The 22865-nt window shown below is 39.0% G+C and overlaps 1 protein-coding gene and 1 non-coding gene across 2 annotated transcripts in view; one reads left to right on the plus strand and one right to left on the minus strand.

Annotated features, from left to right (window-relative positions):
- FRMD4B (FERM domain containing 4B) overlaps nucleotides 1–22865 on the plus strand; it is a 253675-nt gene that overhangs the window by 19096 nt on the left and 211714 nt on the right. The window lies entirely within an intron of this gene.
- On the minus strand, nucleotides 18583–18696 carry LOC126014847 (small nucleolar RNA SNORA27). Its single transcript, XR_007497815.1, has one exon. It is a non-coding gene; the product is annotated as a small nucleolar RNA SNORA27 (small nucleolar RNA).

Below are 22865 nucleotides of genomic sequence, written 5' to 3' on the forward strand. Positions count from 1 at the left end.
TATAGAGTGATTGACCCTTTAAATATAAGAATGAGTTATTGTGGTCTATTAACATCAACAAAAGAATCACAGGGGCTAAAGCTATAGCACAGCAGGTAAGCCTTCCATGCCTTGCATGCTGCCGACCTGGAACAAACCCAGGTTCGATCCCCAGCATCCCATATGGTCCCTCGAGCCTGCCATGAGTGATTTCTGAGCACAGAGCCAAAAGTAACCCCTGAGTGCCACCAGGTGTGACCCCCCCAAAAAAAGACAGAATCATAATCTCTGTAACAAAAAAAATCAGTAGATATTTCCCAGATACTTCCCAAAGACAAAGAACAAACTTATTATCTCATACTAGAGTCTCATACCAACTTATAATTGAAATTAATATTTAAATTTAAAACCATTTGGTAAGGATATGAAAAATCTGAACTTTCAACTCATGTTTAAATTTATAGAATATTTTTAAAATTTTTATATATTAATTTTTATAAGGATCTATGCTAGATATAGTTCCAGCTAAGTTCATAAGAGTTTGCTTTCAACCCCTTTCTAGAAAAGAAAAAAAAATTTAGTGAATATGTTTTTCCATTAATAAACTTCAGAAACCGACTCTGAAGTTTTAAAAATTTAAGAAACTAGTGCCAGAAATTGAACAGTGCCCTTTATTCACTACTGAGTTACATCAGTTTATTTTTTTTTATGCTCATGCTTTACATTATTAATAGCAAGTATATATACAACTTTACAACACAGGGTCAGAGAGGCAATACAGGAGCAAGGTATTTGTCTTGCTCACATTCAACTCCTCTGGTTTGATCTCCATCACTTCATAAGTACCGACAGTAATGAACCCAGCATTCAGTTTTAGATCACTGGGTATGGCCCAAAACCCAAACCAAATCCCCCAAACTATGTGCACAATATGCCATATAATGTGTTTTTAAGTAAATCAAATCTAATTGTGTTCCATCTGTCATTTTCTCTTGCTGTTTTTGTTATTATATTTTTACTTTTCTGAAGAGGGTTCCTTCTCAGTAGTACTGAGGGAGCCTAAGGTTGGGGATGAAGTTACTGTTTTAATGATTCTCATTTTGGTTTTGTGAGCCCAACAGTTCTGTTCTGATGGAGGCATATAGTGCTGAGCTGCAACTTATGGTCTCACACATGCAGAATGTGCCCTCCAGACATTTGGGTCAGCCCCCAATGCAGCTGTATTTTCTAGGTTTTATTTGGTAGGTTAAATTTAAAAAATTAAAAGTTATCAATAGGGTTTGGAATGATAGTGTAGCGGCAAAGAGGTTACTTTGCAAGCAATTGGCCTGGATTCAATCCCCAGCATCACATATGGTTTCCTGAACCTGTGAAAACTGATCCTTCATCACAGAGCCAGGAGTAACCTTTGAATATCACCTAGTATGACCCAAAAAACAAACAGAAAAGAGCCATAGCAATAGTACAGTGGGTAGTATACTTCTCTTATACACAGTCAACTGGAGTTCAATCTCTGGAACTCTGAGCTAGCCTAGAGTAAGCCCTAAGCACTGGCTGGCATACCCCCCCCAAAAAAAGAAAAAAAAAAAACAGAAAGAAAGCTGATAATGGTCTCATTTGGGGGCTGGAGAAATAGTACAGTGGGTAAGGTGCTTGCCTTGTAATGGGCTGGCTCTGGATCGATCCCCAGAACCTCATATGGACTCCTAAACCTACCAGAAGTAATCCTGAGTGTTAAATCAGAAGGAGACCCTGACACTATCAGACGTAGCCCCATCCTCCCCCCCAAAAAGGAAAATAATGTCCCTGAGAAATCATCATCATTATCAGTTTTGTAAATGTCAGAAAGTCAATAAATTAAAAAATTTTTAAGAAATAGGACATTTCTTTGCCAATGAAAAATAAATAATTTAAATAAGTTATAAGTACATGTACAAGTGTGTCTATATATTATGTACAAACATGTATGTACCAAATACATACATTATGACTATATCTGAAAATTTTCCAGAAAGTAAAACCAGGAACCATCTTAGTACCAAGCATAACTTTCACTGTCCCTATCCCCACCCATGCCCCATCTTTAACACCCCTTTTAAAATTTTAGTATGGCCCCAGGACAGCTAACTAATATATGAAGATGAACTCCTTAACCAGAACTAATAATATGAATAAGTTCTGTGGTAGCTTTTCCTTAGGAAGTTGCTATGTTGCTATCAGTTGGTTAGTTTTGGTATAATTCAGGAAAGGAACATTTGGTGATAACATTAATGTTTCCTGTAGTTTAAAATGAAAAACATAGACAACCAAAACACTGGCCATGTGCTGAATGAAGAAACTGTCTTACCTCAAGCTTGACTGTGCTGTAGCATCTGTGAAATGGCAATATCCATGAGCTTCTACACTAGCAAGATGGAGCATTAAGTTGAGAACCTGAAAGCAAATTCCCACAAGTGATGCTTGCCCACTTCCCTTTCCCTGAGACTCCCCGTGCAAAACAGAAGTGAGATAGATGGTTATGGGCTGACACACCTGTGAGGAAAAATAGAAAGGAAGCAACCTGGGGAAAAAATAGTGACATTTTGGCCAAAGCACCTTAATTCATTTCTCAGACATAAATGAAAACTGTCTGTCTTAACAGAGTTATATTGAGTGGAAGAGTTCTATCTACTCCCTTGCAGAGATGTGTGCTGCTTTTTTTTTTTCAGGAGCATAGGCTGTTAGCATCAGATTTCTCAGAGTTCCTGTCTGTGCTCCATTTCTTATTGACGGTATCTAGAGCATGATACCTACCCTTTATGATACTCAGTTTCCTCTTCTATAAAATGGAATCACAATATCTCACCCTGTCATTGTCAGATAGATATAAGTAGAAGATTGCCATGTGATTATTTAGACCAGCTGCCAAACCATGAAAATAAATCCATAAATTCATATCATATAGAAGCTAAATTCTCTCTGGTAAAATGGGATTACAGGACTGAAATCTCTGCACATTTCCTTCTGAAATGGGGTGGAGTCAATCCCTTCTAAACCCACCCCACCCCAATGGAAATCCCAGCACCCCTCTCACCCCCTCACCCCATCTTCCTAGTAGATAAACAACCCTGATCTGCCACTATGCTACAGAAAAAAATAATGGCCACCGATACCTCCCAAATAGTTGGGTCCAACTTGCTACCTCTCAGAAAAGGGTGGGGGCAGATTCCTCTTTCTGCATGAACTACAGCAGCCCAATACCACCCCTGTCATCCTCCAACAGAAAGGGCCTAACTCTGCATTTTATCCTAATCAAGCTTCCAAGCCCCACAGCACCTCAATGTCTGATAGTGTCAATCCAGTACTATATTTCACAGGAAATCCAATGAGAACATTACATTGTAATTTACCCTCTTCAGTGAGCTAGCAGAAGGGTCAATGAGCACCAAACCACAGTCCAGTAAATCCTTGGACACTGAATTTGGAATTTAGTAATACTATAGAGAGATATAATCATCATTCCAAATTGACCTCTGTTGATCTAAAATTTGATCATTCCAGTTGCCTTTGTGTGGTAATAAGCAATCTGAAGTAAATTTGTTTGCACCTGCATGGAGGCATACAATGGTGGTGGGTGGATGACTGAGGTTATTGATGAAGTGATGGTCACACTGTTGGTAGGATTAGTTTGAATATTTAATGCCTGAAGTGACTATTACAAACAACTTGATATACCACAGTATTATAATAAAAATTAGAAAAAAATTTTAAAATCTCCATAAATCATAGTTTAAGAAAAAGTTTTTGCCACCTATTCTTAAAAGAAAAAACTCTCTAGAAATGGAATGTGCTCTTACTTGTTTATCCAAATGAAGTTATCTAAAATAAGAATAATAGGGGAGATGGATACTTTGAAGTCCTCAAAAGTAAATTATAATTGATCTGGTAAATTATAACAAACTGTTTTCAGGATAGCTTTATTGCACACAATCAATATAAGATCTCTTAGGGAAATTTGGGACATTGGAGATGGGAATGTTGCATTGGTGAAGGGGGGGTGTTCGTTACATGACTGAAACCCATCCACAATAATGTTTGTAATCAAGGTGTTTAAATAAAGATATTAATTTAAGAAAAAGATCTCTTTGGGGGCCAGAGCAATAGCACAGCGGTAAGGCATTTGCCTTACTTGAGGCCAATACAGAACAGACCCCAGTTCTAATCCTGACATCCCATATGGTTTCCCAAGCCTGCCAGGAATGACTTCTGAGTGCAGAACCAGTTGTGACTCAAAAACAAAAAACCAAAAAAAAAAAAAAAAGAAAGAAAGAAAAAGATCTCTTTGAACAACCATTTCAATTCAGGAAATTATTTCTGGAGAGGAAAGAGTCACACTTGACCTTGCCAGAGATCAATTCCAAAAGTCTCAAATGCTGCCAAATGCAAAGTGTGTAATCCAGCCCTTTGGACCATGCCCCCGCCCTTAGAAATTGTCTTGACATTCTCACATGATGATTATGTGCATGAATTATTATTGCACCATTTAGAATGGCAAAGCAGTGGAGAAATAAATAGCAAAATAAATGCTTCTTCCATACCATAGAAGTCAATGAAATTAATCAAAAGAATGAAATAGAGCTATTGGTTATGACACAAAAAATGTTAGTATTACATTGTTTTAGTTAAAACAAAACATAGGAGAGAACAGTATGTGGAATATGTGTGTGCTAATGTAAATGTATGTTGATAAATGTAAGAAAAATTCATCCTGGTTCAAAGCCTATGGAAAACAGTATGGAAGGTTCACAGGAAACTAAAAATTGAGCTGTCATATGATCTGGCAGTCCCTCTTTTGGATATCTAACCCCAGGACAGAAAAACAGCTATCCAATAGAATGTATGCACACCACTATTCATTGCAGCTCTCAGTACAATAGCTAAAACTTAAAACTTGGAATCAACCTAGATATCCAACAAAAGACAAGTGGATATATGTGGTACATATATACAATGGAATAAAGGATAAATACAGAATGATATCACTTATATGTGGTACTTAAAAACTCCATTAAAAATGTAATGATCCAAATGGGAATTGGCCCCAGAATTTAGATAAAAGAAGAAAAGAAACTGAGTGGAAAAGGAGAAACACAAATATGAAAGGATGAGATCCAGGGGCCAAGTTGTCTCAGGTACATTGGTGGGGAAGAGGGAAAAAAAGGTCAGAATTAAATATCCAAGCCAGAGTCAACAACAATAGAAACAAGAGGTCTAAACTCTAACAATATAAACTTTAGACTGATATACTGGCAGGCTGGGGGCCAAAAGGTGGTGGTTGGAATACACTCTGGGAACATGGTGAAGGGAGGTAGATACTGGTGGTGGAATTGACCCTGATTCATTGTGTGTCTGTAACCTAAGTATGAATGACTTTGTAAACCACAATGGTGTCAATAAAATTAAATTAAATTTAAAAATAAAAGAAATATTTGTGAATGCACTTTTACATTGACTGAAAATCTAGATTCCCAATTGACTTATTTTTACTTTCTGAAATGTAAGTTTAAGAGTGCTAAGGAGAGTGGATACATTTTTTTTACTTTCATATTTTGATTTTTTTTGGGGGGGGGTTTTGGGTCACACCCGGTGGTGCTCAGGGGTTACTCCTGACTGTCTGCTCAGAAATAGCTCCTTGCAGGTACGGGGGACCATATGGGACACCGGGATTCGAACCTTTGGTCCTGGATCGGCTGCTTGCAAGGCAAACGCCGCTGTGCTATCTCTCCGGGCCCTCATATTTTGAATTTAAAAGTTTATAGAAAAGTGTATATACACTTATTTCATTCTTGTAATACAAAACTTCTTGGGACTCTTTTTGAGGTGAGGGTCACAACTAACAGTGTTCAGGGTTACTCCTGGCTCTTTGCTTAGAAATTTCTCCTGGCAGGCACGGGGAACCATATGGGATGCTGAATTCAACCCACCATTTGTCTTGGATCAGTTGTGTGTAAGGCAAATGCCCTACCACTGTGCCCCCAATACAGCCCCCAATACAAAACTTCTTATTCAAAGCACTTGGTCTAGGATATTGATTTGAATTTATGGAGAACAGGAATGTTTTTATTTGACCTTGTCTCTCAGCCATATAGTAGTATCTCTGGTCAATCCACTAAGTAATTGTTTTGTAAGATTAATCAATTACTAATAAAAATATCTGTGCTCATTTGAAAAACAGGATTTTTTTTACCATCAAAATAATACACATCCATAAATTCAATTCATTTAGAAATGCTTGGCTTAGAAAATAAAGGTGGTTATTATTAATGGCATATATTCACCAATTTGTTTTTATGTTTGTGTTGAGTTAAAAAGTGTTGACAATAAATTTTCAGGCATACAATATTCCATCTCTATTCCCACTTCCAGTGTCTACATCACTGCCAATGACATAGGTTCCTTTTCACTCCCAATCCTGTCACCGTGACAATCACCAGGTATTTCTTAGCAGTTAATGACATATGAAGTGCACTAATATACGTTTTTACAGGGAAATCATCCTCAATATCCCCAAATTTTATTTTGGGAGCCAGAGAAATACATTGGAAGACCAGATTGGTACTGCGTGGTCCACTGAGTACTAACCTCTGAATACTGAGCTTTGAGGAGCCCTATACACTGCTGGATGTGCTCTTAAATTTTTCATTTTGGAAAATATTTACTTATAAATGTATCTTACTTACCTAACTTGTTTCTTTTTAACTCATGTATTCATGACTATTTTTACCATAACTGTTTTCATCAGTCTTAATATTAATGGATATTTAGATTATCTCAAATTTTTACTAGCACAATGGACAGCTTTGACTGTAAAACATTTGTAGGAAAACATATGTAAGTTAAGCACCTTATTTGGAAGATACTTGGATTCTATAAAGTATCGGATGAATGTGTGCTGCCACTGAGGGAACAAGATCCCTTTCTACAACCCAGCCAACTTTTGATTTATACCATTCTGCAAGCCGAAATTTTATATTTTTACATTTTCACTTTCTTTTATCAGTCAGGCAATTCAATTTTCATGGCTTCCTTAAGGATCATAACAGTTGGAACGCTGTATTTGTTCTTGCCTAAGAATGTCAGAGAAAGCAGGTTCTGCATTTCATCATAGTGTAAAGTGGTCTGCATGTTTGCAGAGTCAGACTTGAGAATGTGGAAAATGTTTGTCATCTCAAAATGATATGAAATTTCCTTTTATAGTTAAGTTTGTGGCGTGCGTTGCTGGTTAAAATCCAGATATCATATATATTTTTATATAGCCACTCTGTCAGGCACTAGTCATAAGATTTAGAACTAGCTAAAATTGTTCATTCATATTACGTTCACTGGACTATGTGGCTTCATACTATGATTTCACTGTTTACTAATTAGTGAATTTTAGATCAATCCCTAATTGTTCTAAATTTCACGTAGATAATGCTGGATAGGAATTGCCAAATCTTGCACTTGTTCTTAAACAATGACAAGAAAAAGGAAAAATGGGGGCCAGAGAGATAGCATGGAGGTAAGAAATTTCCTTTCATGCAGAAGGTCATTGATTCAAAGAATCCCGGCATCCCATATGGTCCCCCAAGCCTGTCAGGAGCAATTTCTCAGTGTAGAGCCAGGAGTAACCCCTGAGTGCTGCCAGGAGTGATCCAAAAACTAAATAAATAGATAAATAAATAAAAGGAAAAGGAAAAATATTTTTTTTCATTTTAGTTGCTCCCAATCATTCAGCTTAATTGGCTCTCTAAATCCATATTTATTAAATACAATTTAGCCAGAGTTGAATTGTCTCAATGAGATTTCATGACCCCCAGCAACCATAAAATAATATTTTTCTTATTTTGAGAGCTATTATTACTTGGGAAATGATTAAAACTGCTGGTCTTATTAATATCATGGAAATTCTAGAAATAAAGCCCTAAGGGTGAGAATAGACCTATATATTTGTTTATGTGTAGACTTGTTGTGTTTTGTTTTGTCTTGCCAGATCTGGTGGTACTCATGGGTTACTCCTGGTTCTGCATTCAGGAATTATTCCTGGTTGTGCTCAGGGATCTTATGGTCATTGGGGATCGAACCTGGTTCAGCAGAGCAAAGGCATACACTCTTTCTGCTGTGATACTGCTCTGACCCTGACTTACTTGACTTTCTGACTTTCTTATATAACTCATAAGTTAAAGCTGCTACAGGAAGTTCTTGGAAGATTTTTTAATTATTTCTCAACTGTTTAGCTTTGACCAGAATATCCCATAAGTATCTGGAACTCTTCTGAAGTTGACTACCAGGAAAATGTCAAAAGAGCTGGTCCCTTTTTTTTTGGGGGGGGGTGTTGGTTTTTGGTTTTTGGGGCCACATCAGCATTGCTCAGGAGTTAGTTACTCCTGATTTTCTACTCAGAATTTGCTCCTCACAGGCTTGGGGGACCATATAGGATGCCAGGAATTGAACCCTAGTTTGTCCCAGGTCGGCCATGTGCAAGGCAAATGCCTTACCCCTGTGCTATCACTCTGGCCCCAGGGCAGGTCCTTGGAATCAATTCTCTCTGCTCCACTGTTCAACTTGAAGCAAGCCTATAACTTCCACCCAGCCAAATAGATATGTGAATATTTTTGCATGCTGATATTGAGCTAGAGAAGAGAATATTTGAAAAATCAGGCTCAGCAAAGAAGGAATGGGACACAGATTAAATAGTTGTAGAGCATGATAAGAGCTGTTCTTCCTCCATTTATAGCTTTTTTTTAAATCATTGTTCATTTATTTTCTTTAAACTTTAAAAATCTAAGCTTTATTTATTTGGAATTTGGGGAGGGCACAGCCAGTGGCACTCAGGGGTTACTCCTGGCTCTGTGCTCAGAAATTGCTCCTGACAGGCTCAGGGAACCATATAAGATGTGGGAGCTCAAACCCAGGTCTGTCCTGGGTGCTATTGCTCCAGCCCAGTATTGTTCATTTTTCTAGATCTACTTCTGAGTCACTTTTTCTCTTTTTCCATCCCAAGGGTTCTGGTTTAATTCAGACATCAGTTTCACTTACCATGAAATGTGAATATATCCTTCTTTGTATCTAAGACAGTTTACCAACTATGTTGCGAGGCCCTGGTCCCATACTAGATCATGTTTGTAAGATAGTCTGGGTAAATATATATGAAGCTTCTCAGGGCTTGAGCTGAGATTTGAAGACAATGGCTGCTTTGAGATTTGACAGGACCAGTAGGTTCAGAATTAAATATGTTTCATATTATAGTCAGTTACTAGTTGGGATATTGTTGAAATTAATCATAATTTGTCTAGAAGAATTTTGCTTATTTCTGGCGTATTAGACTTTTACCCCAGTTTATCACTTTTCTCCTCTTCAAACAAAACCACATAACTTGAACAACCTTCTCCTGCCTCCTAACTAGAGGGGGAAAAAAAGGAGGCATCAGGACCAAACAGGTGTAAGACTACGAAGTAATAGGATAGGTACAGAGGGGACCACATATTCTAGCAGCCCTAGGGGTGAGGGAAGAGGATATGGGTGGTAGGACAAAAAGGGAGGAGTAGGGAAGACAAACCGGTGATGGGAATCCCCTTTGATCTTATGTAAATATGTAACTAAGATATTATTGTCAACAATATGTAAGCCACTATGATCAAAATAAAAATTATGTTAAAAAAAATAGTCCTTTTGCCAGTAATTTAAGCTTAGGCTAATTATGTGCTCCAGATCTAACTCTAGCTTACACCTTTACTGAAAAGCTCTTTATTTTTAAAATGATTTTTAAAAAGCTCAAATAAAAGAGATTTTTCTTTGAGGGGGACAGGCATTTGATATCTGGGAAGCAGCAGTTATATTGCAACTTGAGGGAATATAAAGTTGAGGAGGGTATACTAAGGGGGAAAAATAGAAGGAATTAGAAACTTTATTGGCATTGCTAACCTGCAGGCCTTACCAACCTAGAAACTACTTTATGTTTAGATACTGAGATTCTAGTACTGTATCATTGAAAGTTATTTGCACTTCTTTTTTTTTTTAAATATATATAAAAATCTTTATTTAAGCACCATGATAACAAGCATGATTGTAGTTGGGTTTCATTCATAAACAGAACACACCCCTTCACTAGTGCAACATTCCCACCACCAATGCCCCCTCCCTCCTTCCCCAACCCTGCCTGTATTTGAGACAGGCATTCTACTTCTCTCACTCATTAACATTGTCTTGATAGTTATTTCCTTACCTGCACTCACCACTCTTTGTGGTAAGTTCCATATTGCGAGCCGGTCCCTCCAGCCCTCATCTCTATTGTCTCTGGGCATTATTACAACAATGTCTTTAATTTTTATTAAAACCCATAGATGAGTGAGACTATTCTGAATCTCTCTCCTTCTGACTTATCTTACTCAGCACAATAGATTCCATGACTTCATCTCTCCTGACATCTGCATAATATTCCATTGTGTATATGTATCACAGTTTCTTTAGCCATTCATCTGTTGAAGGGCATCTGGGTTGTTTTTAGATTCTGGCTATTGTAAACAGCAATGAATATAGAATATAGGTATGAGGAAGGGATTTTTGAATTGCATTTTTGTATTCCTAGATATATCCCTAGGAGTGGTATAGCTGGATCATATGGGAATTCAATTTTCAGGGTTTTGTTTTTTTTTGGAATCTCCATATTGTTTTCCATAAGGGCTGAATTAGACGGCATTCCTACCAGTAGTGAATGAGAATTCCTTTCTCTCACATCCCTGCCAGCACTGAATGTTCTTGTTCTTTGGTTTGTTGTTTTGTTTTGTTTTGTTTCTGGGGTCATACCCGGCAGCACTCAGGGGCTCAGAAATCGCTCCTGGCAGGTTTGGGGGACCATTTGAGATGCCGGGATTCGAACCACCGTTCTTCTTCATGCAAGACAAACACCTTACCTTCATGCTATCTCTCTGGCCCCTGTACTTATTCTTTGTTATGTGTGCCAATCTCTGTGTGTGTGTGAAATAATACTTCATCCTTGTTTTGTACTCCTATTTGTTGCTCACTCTAAAGGAGCATTCTGATATAATATCTACTCAGAGACTTATAAATGACTTGTCTAAACAAAAACACTACTCAAATTAAGAAAGTTTGGAAGGAAGAGTGAAACAAGAACAGGAAATGTGCTGATAAAGGGAAAATGTTTAAGCTCAGAGTAAGATGAATAGAAGGAAACTATAAAAAATACTATGCTTTCCTTTAAAGACTATGAGGGGGTTAGTTAATGTTATTGTAGTTTTTTTAATTACTGTGATGTTAAGGCCAGAGTGATAGTACAATAGATAGGAGGACAGTTACCTTGCATGTACTTGTCTGAGGTACCATGCCTGGCATCTCATTTGCTCCTCCAAGGTCCATCACAAGTAATTGTGTTAAGTCCTGAGCACTGCTAGGTTTAGCCCCCAAACAAACAAAAAAAATCTCAAAAATTATTTTGAATAAAAAACAGATTTTTTTTTGGTTTTTTTTTTTTTTTTGGTTTTGGGGTTTTTTTTGGCCACACTCATTTGACACTCAGGGGTTACTCTGGCTATGTGGTCAGAAATCACTCCTGGCTTGGGGGGACCATATGGGACGCCGGGGGATCGAACCATGGTCCTTCCTAGGCTAGCACTTGCAAGGCAGATGCCTTACCTCTAGTGCCATTGCTCCAGACCCCAAAACAGTTTTTATTGAAAGAAATTTAAAGATATGTAAGGAAAGAGAAAGATATATATGTTTCAATGAGAACATAGATTTCTCCAGAGTAGAGGAAGTCAATGTTATTATTACTGTAGTTTTGACAGGAAACATTTATTAATATATCAGCAAAACATTAGAAGAAGAAAAGGGATTTTAATTAACAATCACAGGAATCAAAAGAGCATTTAGGCCAGGAGCCTGCAGACCAGAGTCAGACTGTCTAGAGTTAGATACTGCCTCTGCTATGACTTAGCTGTATTACTTCATATAAGTTATTTAACCTCTCTGTTTTCCATTTTCTTCTCTGTAAAATAAAGATAGAAGTATTCTTAAAAATATAATTGTCATAACAATGTTACTTAAATATGGAAATAGACCCCAAAGCATATTTAGATTATATAAATGTCTGATAATGATTTTTAATTGTGAATGTTTGATAAAAGATTCATTTAAAGTGTAGTCCAAATTGTAACAAAAAGTCACTTGTACTCAGGTGCTTCTATCCTACAGTCACTAGACTAGTTAAATTAGATATTGTAAGGGTCAGGTTGGTAGCTCAAAGGGGTAGAAGTGGAACTGAAGCAGTACAGTGAGTAGAATATTTACCTTGCATGAGACTGACTTAGGTTTGATACCTGGCATTCCATATAGTCCCACTAGATTGCCTGGAGTAATTCCTGAGCACAGAACCAGGAGTAACCCCTGAGCACCATCAGGTATGATCCAAAAACAAAACAAAACAACAAAGGATGGAATCCCCAAGTTTTATATTCATATTACCTGACTCCTACGCTCTTTAGATACAGCCCCTGAGAACAGCCAGGCCTGAGCACATCACCACCAAGCCTGCATGGTCTATTTGAGAATCACTGAAAGGAACCCAGAATATCTTTTTTAGTTTGTTTTGTTTTGTTTTGGGGTCACACCTGGCAGCGCTCAGGGGTGTGTCCTGTGTCTGTGCTCAGAAATCGCTCATGGCAGGTTCGGGGGACCTTATGGCATGCGGGGATTCAAACCAGGGTGCATCCTGTGTTGGCCCTGTGCAAGGCAAATGTCTTACCACTGTGCTATCGCTCCAGCCCCAAGAACCCTGGATTTCTAAGCACAACTGGGAAGACCTCCCCCACCCCCTGCCCATCCCAAACAAAGATCTATTATCAGGAGTCCTCAAACTTTGTAAACAAGGGGCCAGTTCACTGTCCCTCAGATCATTGGAGGGTCGGACTATAGTTTGTTTGTTTGGGAGGTGTTACGCCATATCACTCAGGGGTTACTCCTGGCAGTCTCAAGGGACCATATGGCATGCCAGGAATTAAACACGAGTAGGCCACATGCAAGGCAAACATCCTACCTGCTGTATATCATTCCAGCCCCCAGACTATAGTTTTTGTTTTGTTTACTTAAAAAAATATGAACAATAGTGGCCCAAGGCTTTAGTTTGAAGACCCCTGGTGGAGACTGAGGCAGAAGTCTAGAGACAGAGAAAAGCAAGGGAGTCAGAGAATGTGGCTTACATTGCACACTAGCGCACTGTTGATGGGGAACAAGTCAGTCAGTTGACTGCTAAGCAGAACAGGCATTGGCAGCAAAAACACTCAACAAGCTGGATAAATGTCTTCAGTGGGCAGCATGTGGCTAGTCTGAGGATCTATGTTCTATACAATTTACTGTTTACAACAACCTCTCCATCATTACTGTTGAAAGTATAAAATGATAAACTTAGGAAATGTTTGGTAGTTTCTTTAAAATTTAAGCCTTCATCTACACTCTGCTCTATTCCTATGTACTTTTCTATATGTGCATAAATATGGAATATATGTATATATACACACACAACTTCTTTGTGACAGTATGATCCGATCATATTTATTACTAGTGTCCCAAACTGTAACTTACACAGCTTTCTATTAGCAAGAAAGTAAATAAGCTAGTCTATTATTTATGCACTAGAATAGTACTGAACAATAAAAATTGAACTACAGTTATGTTCATTAAGCTCAAAACATAACAGTATATGTATTCTGTAATTCAACTTATGTGATTGTGGAAAATAGGAAAGGCTAATCCATAGAATAGATAGATGTCTGTCTGAATAGTGTTTATATAGGAGGAATGGAGATAAATAAAGATGACCTGGAAATACTGTATATTTTGGCAGGAGCATTAATAACACAGGCTATAACCTTTGTTTAATTGAACAAATTATAGAGCTGCAGTGATAGTACAGGTGTTAAAGCACTTACCTAGAATGGCACTACATATGATCCCCTGAACTGTTTCAGGAATAATTCCTGAGCCAGAGTTATGAATAAGTCCTGAACACTTCTGGGTGTGGCTCAAAACTACAAAAGAAGGAAGGAAGGAAGGAAGGAAGGAAGGAAGGAAGGAAGGAAGGAAGGAAGGAAGGAAGGAAGGAAGGAAGGAAGGAAGGAAGGAAGGAAGGAAGGAAGGAAGGAAGAAAGGAAGCGAGGGAGGGAGGGAGGGAGGAAGGGAGGAAGGGAGGGAGGTAGGTAGGTAGGGAGGTAAAGAAGAAAGGGAAGGAGGGAGAAAAAAATGGAGGGAGGGAGGAAGGAAGGAAGGGAGGGATGAAGGGAGGAAGGAAGGAAGAAAGGAAGGAAGGAAGGAAGGAAGGAAGGAAGGAAGGAAGGAAGGAAGGAAGGAAGGAAGGAAGGAAGGAAGGAAGGAAGGAAGGGAGAGAGGGAGGGAGGAAGGGGGAGGGAGGGAAAGAAAGAAGGAAGTTATATTTGTGATGCATATAATTATTTAAATCAGTAAGTTAGTCTTTAATTTTTTTTTTTTATTTTCCCTTCCCTCTGCATTGGTGCTTTTTTATTACAATGAGCTAGGATTGTATTACAATGAACTTGATTTCAATGTCCACACACACTTGATTGTGGTGTTTGCTGGGTGTTATATTGCTTACACACATTTTTCTTGTGGTGCTTAGCAGAGATCTCATACTTTAGTTGTGTTGTCTACATGCACACCTGGTTTTGAGGTGCCAGACACCAAATGCTTTTTAGTGGTTTTGCAGATCAGAAACAGCAGTATCAGCGGGGTCCTGCTCAGCATGCTGGACATAGAACTCACAGCCTGACACTTACCAGGTAGGCACTTTAGGTGCCCCCATCCCCACATAAATTAATTTTCTAAAGAAATAAAAAGGTGGGGCCGGGTGGTGGCGCTGGAGGTAAGGTGCTTGCCTTGCCTGCGCTAGCCTAGGACGGACCGCGGTTCGATCCCCCGGCGTCCCATATGGTCCCCTAAGAAGCCAGGAGCAACTTCTGAGCGCATAGCCAGGAGTAACCCCTGAGCGTCACAGGGTGTGGCCCAAAAACCAAAAAAAAAAAAAAAGAAATAAAAAGGAATAACAGAAACTACACAGGTCTTGGATAGTTTCCGCTTATTCCAGTTAATAAGGTAGATAGCAAAAGCAATTAGAATCATACTGAAAATTATTAGAAACAAAGTTTGGACTGAAGAGATAGCTTAAAGTTTGGAGGCCTGCTTTAGATGATGGAAACCTGGGTTCAACTCTCAGCATTTCATGGTCCTCCAAATATTGTCAGGAGCAACTTCAAAGCACTGAGTTAGTGTAGGCCCCTAATCAACATACATAAAAAAAGATGTTAAAATTTTATTGACCTATAAACAATACAATAATTCTAGGCACATGGTAAAGGTGCTCCGCATCACTTATCATTAGTGAAACCAAATCAAGACAAGGAGATATCATCTCACACTAGAGAGAATTACACACATCAAAAATAATAGGAACAGGGCCCAGAGAGATAGCACAGCAGTGTTTGCCTTGCAAGCAGCTGATCCAACACCTAAGGTGATTGGCTCGAATCCCGGTGTCCCATATGGTCCCCTGTGCCTGCCAGGAGCTATTTTTGAGCAGACAGCCAGGAGTAACCCCTGAGCACTACCGGGTGTGGCCCCCCAAAAAATAATAATAGGAACAATCCATGCTGGTGGAAATGTGGTACAAAAGCAATTGCCATCCACTATTGGTGGGAATGTTGTATGGTTCAATCCCTGTGGAAACAGCATGGAGAATCCTCAATAAACTTAGAATTGTGCTGCCATATGACCCAACAATTTCACTTTGGAGCATATGCCCCTATGTTTTGAATGAAACATTCATTCAAATAGACATATGAAAATCATTATTTGCTGATTCACTTAGTACAATAGCTAAAATATAAAATCGGGCCCGGAGAGATAGCACAGCGGCGTTTGCTTTGCAAGCAGCCGATACAGGACCTAAGGTGGTTGGTTTGAATCCCGGTGTCCCATATGGTCCCCCGTGCCTGCCAAGAGCTATTTCTGAGCAGACAGCCAGGAGTAACCCCTGAGCACCGCCGGGTGTGGCCCAAAAAAAGCAAAAAATAAAATAAAAAATAAAATAAAATAAAATAAAATAAAATAAAATATAAAATCAACCTAGGTGTCCAACAACAGGTGAATAGATTTTGAAGATGTGGTACCCAATGGAATACTGTGAGCTACAAGGAATGATGAAATCATGCAATTTTCTGCAATCTGGTTGAAAATGGAAGATATCATGTTGAGTGAAATAAGTGAGAAGAAAAAAGACAAACACTGGATAATCTCATTTATCTGTGGTATTTATTATTCCTGGATGAATAAATATGTGGTAGTAAAAGGGGATTCTTAGATCATCTTTGGCTTCAGAGCTTAGGTAGGAGAAAGAAAGAGGCAAAGATGGGAAGGAAGAAGATGAAAAAGAAGTCTCATTGTGGGGCCGGGAAGGTGGCACTAGAGGTAAAGTGTTTGCCTTGCAAGCGCTAGCATAGGATGGACCGTGGTTCGATCCCCCGGCATCCCATATGGTCCCCCCAAGCTGGGAGCGACTTCTGAGCTCATAGCCAGGAGTCACCCCTGAGCATCAAACGGGTGTGGCCCAAAAACCAAAAAAAAAAAGAAGTCTCATTGTCATCTTGATTTGAATTTCTCTAATGATGGGGGCTGGAGAGATAGCAGAGAGGTAGGATGTTTGTCTTGCATGTGACCAAACCCGGAGGGGACCCAGTTCGGTTCCCAGCATCTCATATGGTCCCCCAGCCTGCCAGGGGCAATTTCTAAGTGCAGAGCCAGGAGTAACCCCTGAGCACCACTGAATGTGGCCCAAAAGCCAATTAATAGATACATAGATAGATGATAGATAGATAGATAGATAGATAGATAGATAGATAGGCAGACAGACAGACAGACAGACAGACAGACAGACAGACAGACAGACAGACAGATAGATAGATAGATAGATAGATAGATAGATAGATAGATAGATAGATAGATAGATAGATAGATAGATAGATAGATAGATAGATAGATAGATAGTTAGATAGATAGATAAAGTTAAAAAATAATTTCCCTAAGTGATAAGTGATGATGAGAATTTTTTCATGTGGCCGTTGGCCATCTGTTAATCTTCCTCAGAGAGGTGTCTGTTCATTACCTCTCCCTATTTTTGGGGGGGTCACCCGGCAACACTCAGGGGTTACTCCTGGCTCTACACTCAGAAGTTGCTCCTGACAACTTGGGGGACCATATGGGATGCCGGGATTTGAACCACTGTCCTGCATACAAGGCAAACACCTTACCTCCATGCTATCTCTAAGGCCCACCTCTTCCCATTTTTAATGGCCCACCTCTTCCCATTTTTTAATGGTGTTTGTAGTTTGTGAGTACTTTATATATCCTAGATATCGAAACTTTATCTGATGTGTTGAGTAAAAATATTTTCTCCCACTCATTAGCTGTATTTTTTAGCCTATGTTTCTTTTGCCACACAGAAACTTTTCAGTTTGATGTAGTTCCATACATTGTCCTTTAGGCATTATAGGGAGCAATCCTGAAGGCCCATTGCTTTTCCAGGTTGTCACTTGGAATCCTCAGCATTTCATGACAAAAATAATATTCCATCCCCTGCCCCTCACTTTGAGCCATCAGCCTAGTTGGCTAAGAACCATGAGAGGGGCCCCAGGCCTCTTGAGAATCAATTGAAAAGCCCCCCCCCCAATAGATGAATACTTGAAAAAAGCATTTGGGGTAAGGGAGCTGATACAGGGATTAGGGTTCATGATATGGCAATGCAGCTTTGATCCTCAATACTTCATGGCCTCCCCTCACTGTTGCTGGGTGTGACCTTAGAGAGATCAATTACAGTAGAATTGCCCTGTGATAACAGTATCCCATCCTTATGCCCTACCATTGAACTACTCAGCCTGGTTGGCCCACTATTACTAGGAGTAAATTTCTGGTTCCCTAAGTGCCACTTGGGAGGATGCCCAAAAACAAATCAAAACAACAACAGTAAAGAAACATTTGTGAAGTTGGTTGAGGAACTTACCTTGCAATCCCAGTTCAATCTCTAGCACCACTTCTGGTCACCTAAGTACCACCAGGACCAAGCCTGAGTACTGTTGGATGTGACCCAACCCCACAAATAAATAATTAATTAGAATTTTTTAGACTAATTAAATATCTAATGTTATTTGCAATTAAAATAATTATCATTTTAAAGGTAATTGGGGTTGTATTTTAAGATATTTTTGTTTTTGTTTTTTGGGCCATACCCGGTGATGCTCAGGGGTTACTCCTGGCTATACGCTCAGAAGTCGCTCCTGACTTGGGGGACCATATGGGATGCCGGGGGATCGAACCGAGGTCCATCCTAGGCAAATGCAGGCAAGGCAGACACCTTACCTTTAGCGCCATTGTGTCGGCCCCAAGATCTTATTTTTATATTAAATATAACTATATTTATATAATCATGTATATTATATTATTTTAATGAACTCATAAATATTTAATGTATATTAAATATAAATATTAAAATATTTATATTAAATATTTTAATGTTTCCTCTGACATGATACAGTTTGCTTAAAATTTAAAAAGGTATTTTTTTTGCCTCACTTGAATGGCCAATAAAGACATAAATTCATTTGGCAAAGTGATAATATATAATACTTTAATACATATAATATATTAAAGAATTTACAGGGAGGGCTAATAGTGACACAAAGGTTGGAACACATGCTGAATATCCTGGCACCATAAAGTCGCACACACATCTTAAACACAATTGGGTATGGCCACAGCCAGGGATCTCAGTGGTTATTCCTGGCACTGTTCTTAGGAATCACTCCTGGTGGATCTTGGGGGACCATATAGAATGTTCAGGATTCAAAGTGGGTCAACCAGATGCAAGGTTAACTCCCTACTCACTATGCTATTGTTCCAGACCTGCCAATATATAGTAAAATAAACATAAAATATTTACAAGTGAAATTGGTTGAAGTCCTTTTTTTTTAATTTTAGATTTTTATTTAAATACCTTGGTTACAAGGTTGTTCCTACTACAGGGCTTTTATCCACAAATAAAGTTGTTCATAATTGACTTACAATCATACAGTGTATAACAATCTTCAGCAGTGTGCATTTTCTGCCATCAATGTCAATAGTTTCCCTATCACTTTCCCTGATGCCCTCTTCCCCCCTACCCACCCTCCTACCAGCCACTGGGACAAAACATTTTACTTCTCTCTCTTTTCTCTCTCTCTTTTTCTCTCCCTCCTTCTCCCCCGCCAACTGTGGTTTGCACTACTGTTAATGAAGAGGTGCCATGCATTCCTCTTCATAGTAGACCCTTCTCTACTCCAACTGTACTCTCTACGTTTTTGTGGCAAATTTCCTATCATGGACTGGTCCTCCTAATCCTCATATTTATTGTTTCTAGATATCATCTCCACACTATCTTTTTATTTTCCTTTATCCCACACATGAATGAGATTATTCTATGCTTACTCCTCTCTCTCTCTCTCTCTCTCTCTCTCTCTCTCTGACTCTGACTTATTTCACTCAGTATAATAATCTCCATGTCCATTCACATATAAACCAATTTCATGACTCATTTTTTCTAATGTCTGCATAGTATTTCATTGTGTAGGTATGCCAGTTTCTTTAGCCACTCACCTGGTTGCTTCCATGGTTGAAATCTTGAGTTTGCCTCAAAATAATGCATATAGAAGGCAGAAACATGATTATAAATGAAAATATATTGATAATGTGAAACATTCATTACAGATATTTATCATACAAGTCTGTCACTTGTTTGTTTGTTTGTTTGTTTGTTTGGAGCCCACACCCAGCAGTGTTCAGGGGTTACTTAACTCTGGCTCTGCACTCAGGAATTATTACTGGCAGGCTTGGGAGAATATATGAAAAGCTGGGAAGAGAACCCGGGTCAAATTTATGCAAAATAAAAGCCCTACCTGCTATACTATCACTTTGGTTCCTCTGTCACTTTTTATGAATGCTTTAAAACTTTCCATCATAAAAATTGTGTCTGTTCTTGCCTATTTTTTTTTTAAGGAAAGCAAAGGGAGGGAGAAAGGAAAAACAAAAATTCAATACTGCAGAAATACAGGAAGGAAATCTAACAGCATGCCTGGATATTAACCCTGGATGCATTTTATGTTCCCTGTGGCAGCCAAATGGAAAGGCTGTGTTGAGAATGGCAACTCTGGGTTCAAATGCTTTTCTACTCCAAATGAGGGGAGTTTTTGTTATCTCTGAGTTTTGCTTTCTCATTTGTAAAATGAAGCTGAACTAACTCAACAGCCTCATAATGTTGTCAGGATGCAAAATCATCTGTGCAAGGCTCAGAAATCAGTAGCACAAGTAAGCACTCAATATATCTGGGCTGTTGACTATTTCATTGCATGTGGCAATTAAAACCAGGAAATAAGCAATGAATATTTGTATTAGTCAGTGTGCACTGGAACATTTTTTTTCATGACTTCTGGGCTTCAAATTTTCTTTGTATTCCCTTTCACAAAAAAAGAATGAGATCAGATTTTACAGGGTTTCTGTTCATTACCTCAAAAACTGCCTGTGTCTTTTGGAAGACCAGTTCCAAAGTCAGGGCATTCTACCTGTGAAACAGACAGAAAGGAAAGTCACAATGCCTGCTATTTTCCCTGACTCTTTCCACCTCTGCTTTTCCATTTATGGTTAAGAAAGCAAGAGAACTGCCTAAAACAAGAAACTTCCCTCTTTTTCTGCCTGGAGGGGAATGTGAGTAATGGACTTTTCCATCACAGTTGTTTTTCCTGGACATGCTGTACCCCTCCAACGGCTAAAGCATGTGATCCTGAAGGAGACCTTAAGTAAACTTCAAGTGTTCCTTATCTGACAGCCATGTGGTCCCAGTTTCTAGTAAATTATGGACTAGTTTTCTGTATTGGGTACACTTCCTTTTTAAACAGAAGTTCTATTCATATAACATAGTAGTTGAAAGCTATCCATGTGCCTGCATTACAGCCTTGAACAAGGGAGAACTAGTTCTGAACTCAGCCCCAACTCTCTTTCTCTTTAATCCCTCCCACTTCCATGCCATACATCAAACCCAGGAGTTCATGTATGTATTGCAAGTATTCTGCTTCTTTTTTTTTTTTTTTTTTTTTTTTGGTTTTTGGGCCACACCCGTTTGACGCTCAGGGGTTACTCCTAGCTATGTGCTCAGAAATCGCCCCTGGCTTGGGGGGACCATATGGGACGCCGGGGGATCGAACCGCGGTCCGTTCCTTGGCTAGCGCTTGTAAGGCAGACACCTTACCTCTAGCGCCACCTTCCCGGCCCCAAGTATTCTGCTTCTGAGCTAGTTTCTCTTTTTTGTTGATTTTTGTCTTGGGGACACACCTGATGGCACAGAGCCTACTTTTGACTCTGCTCTCAAAGATCATTCCAGAGGGTTCACTGAACCATACTCATCTGGCTGGTGCCAGGGATTAAGCTTTGAGTAGCCCCATGCAAGGTTGCATTCTCACTTCCTAGTCTTTCTTTCTTTACTCAGTCCTAACTCAGAAAGCCCTGACCCCCCTCACTACTACAAATTGCCGATTCCTCTTTATCAAAGCCTCTTGCTTTATTTTATTCATAGGTCTTGCCCTCATCTGTAATTTGTTTATTTGTTAATTTATGCATGTTTTACATTTTTAATCTCTCTCTGAATTATTCTTTTTTTTTTTTTTTTTTTTTTTTTTTTGTGGTTTTTGGGTCACACCCGGCAGTGCACAGGGGTTATTCCTGGCTCCAGGCTCAGAAATTGCTCCTGGCAGGCACGGGGGACCATATGGGGCGCCGGGATTCGAACCGATGACCTCCTGCATGAAAGGCAAATGCCTTACCTCCATGCTATCTCTCCGGCCCCGAATTATTCTTTTTTACCACTGTGCCCCCACTGCTTAGCCTAGTACTGAGCAAGATCAGTGGCATAGTCTGCAGGTCTCAATGCAAAATGAAGATGTGGAACCTCTTCCTCAAAATGTATTAAGAATTTATAAGACAACAGAACTTTAAACCAAGTGTAATAAACTATGGGGTATTCACACAAATTGTAATCCTGTTATTATTAGGCCTAGCAAAAAGACCGACTTTAAAATACATATCACAATATTACAATGAATGCAAACCTATGGGAAAGTATTTGTCTGGTGTCCAATTAGCTCTGATATACAGATTGGTGAATAGCTAGGAACAGAAACTAACATGAAATCCAGATGTAAAATCTAACCTGAAGTCTTAACCTGCTTTACCTGAGTGGTAAAAAATAAAATGATCACTCTGCACTCATTGGGAAATCCAACTAAGTGTGCCTTCCCCAGAAGGTATTTGAAAGCAGAAAGGTTCTCTTTAATAGGTTCCTTCATGAAAGAAAGATACTTGGAATCCAGATAGTTAGTAACCAGATTAGCTACATTGCTCAAATTCAGCACTTATCAACAAAGAATTAGTATGTATATTGATGGGTGTGTGGTGTGGGAAGATTTGTGGAGCTTGAGATTCAAACACACTTAGTTCCACATGTCTGAAACTGTCTGAAGAAACTGATTGTTCCTGTCATACTAGGATTGTGTAGTCAGGAGCTCTCTGATGAGAGAATGTCAGAGGTGGTCCCAGAAAAACATCCTAAACAGTCATAATAGCAAATGTCCCATCTGAAGCAACTGCTTTTCCAAATTTTTCTTACCAGTGAGTCAAAGAACAGGTCAGGTCCTAGGAAGATGGGCTAATAGTACATTTAAGGTAAAGAGTAATAATGAAAATAAAATTATACTCTAAAATAGATCCAA

Source organism: Suncus etruscus, chromosome 7 (genome assembly GCF_024139225.1).
Source record: "Suncus etruscus isolate mSunEtr1 chromosome 7, mSunEtr1.pri.cur, whole genome shotgun sequence".
Taxonomy (NCBI): Eukaryota; Metazoa; Chordata; class Mammalia; order Eulipotyphla; family Soricidae; genus Suncus; species Suncus etruscus.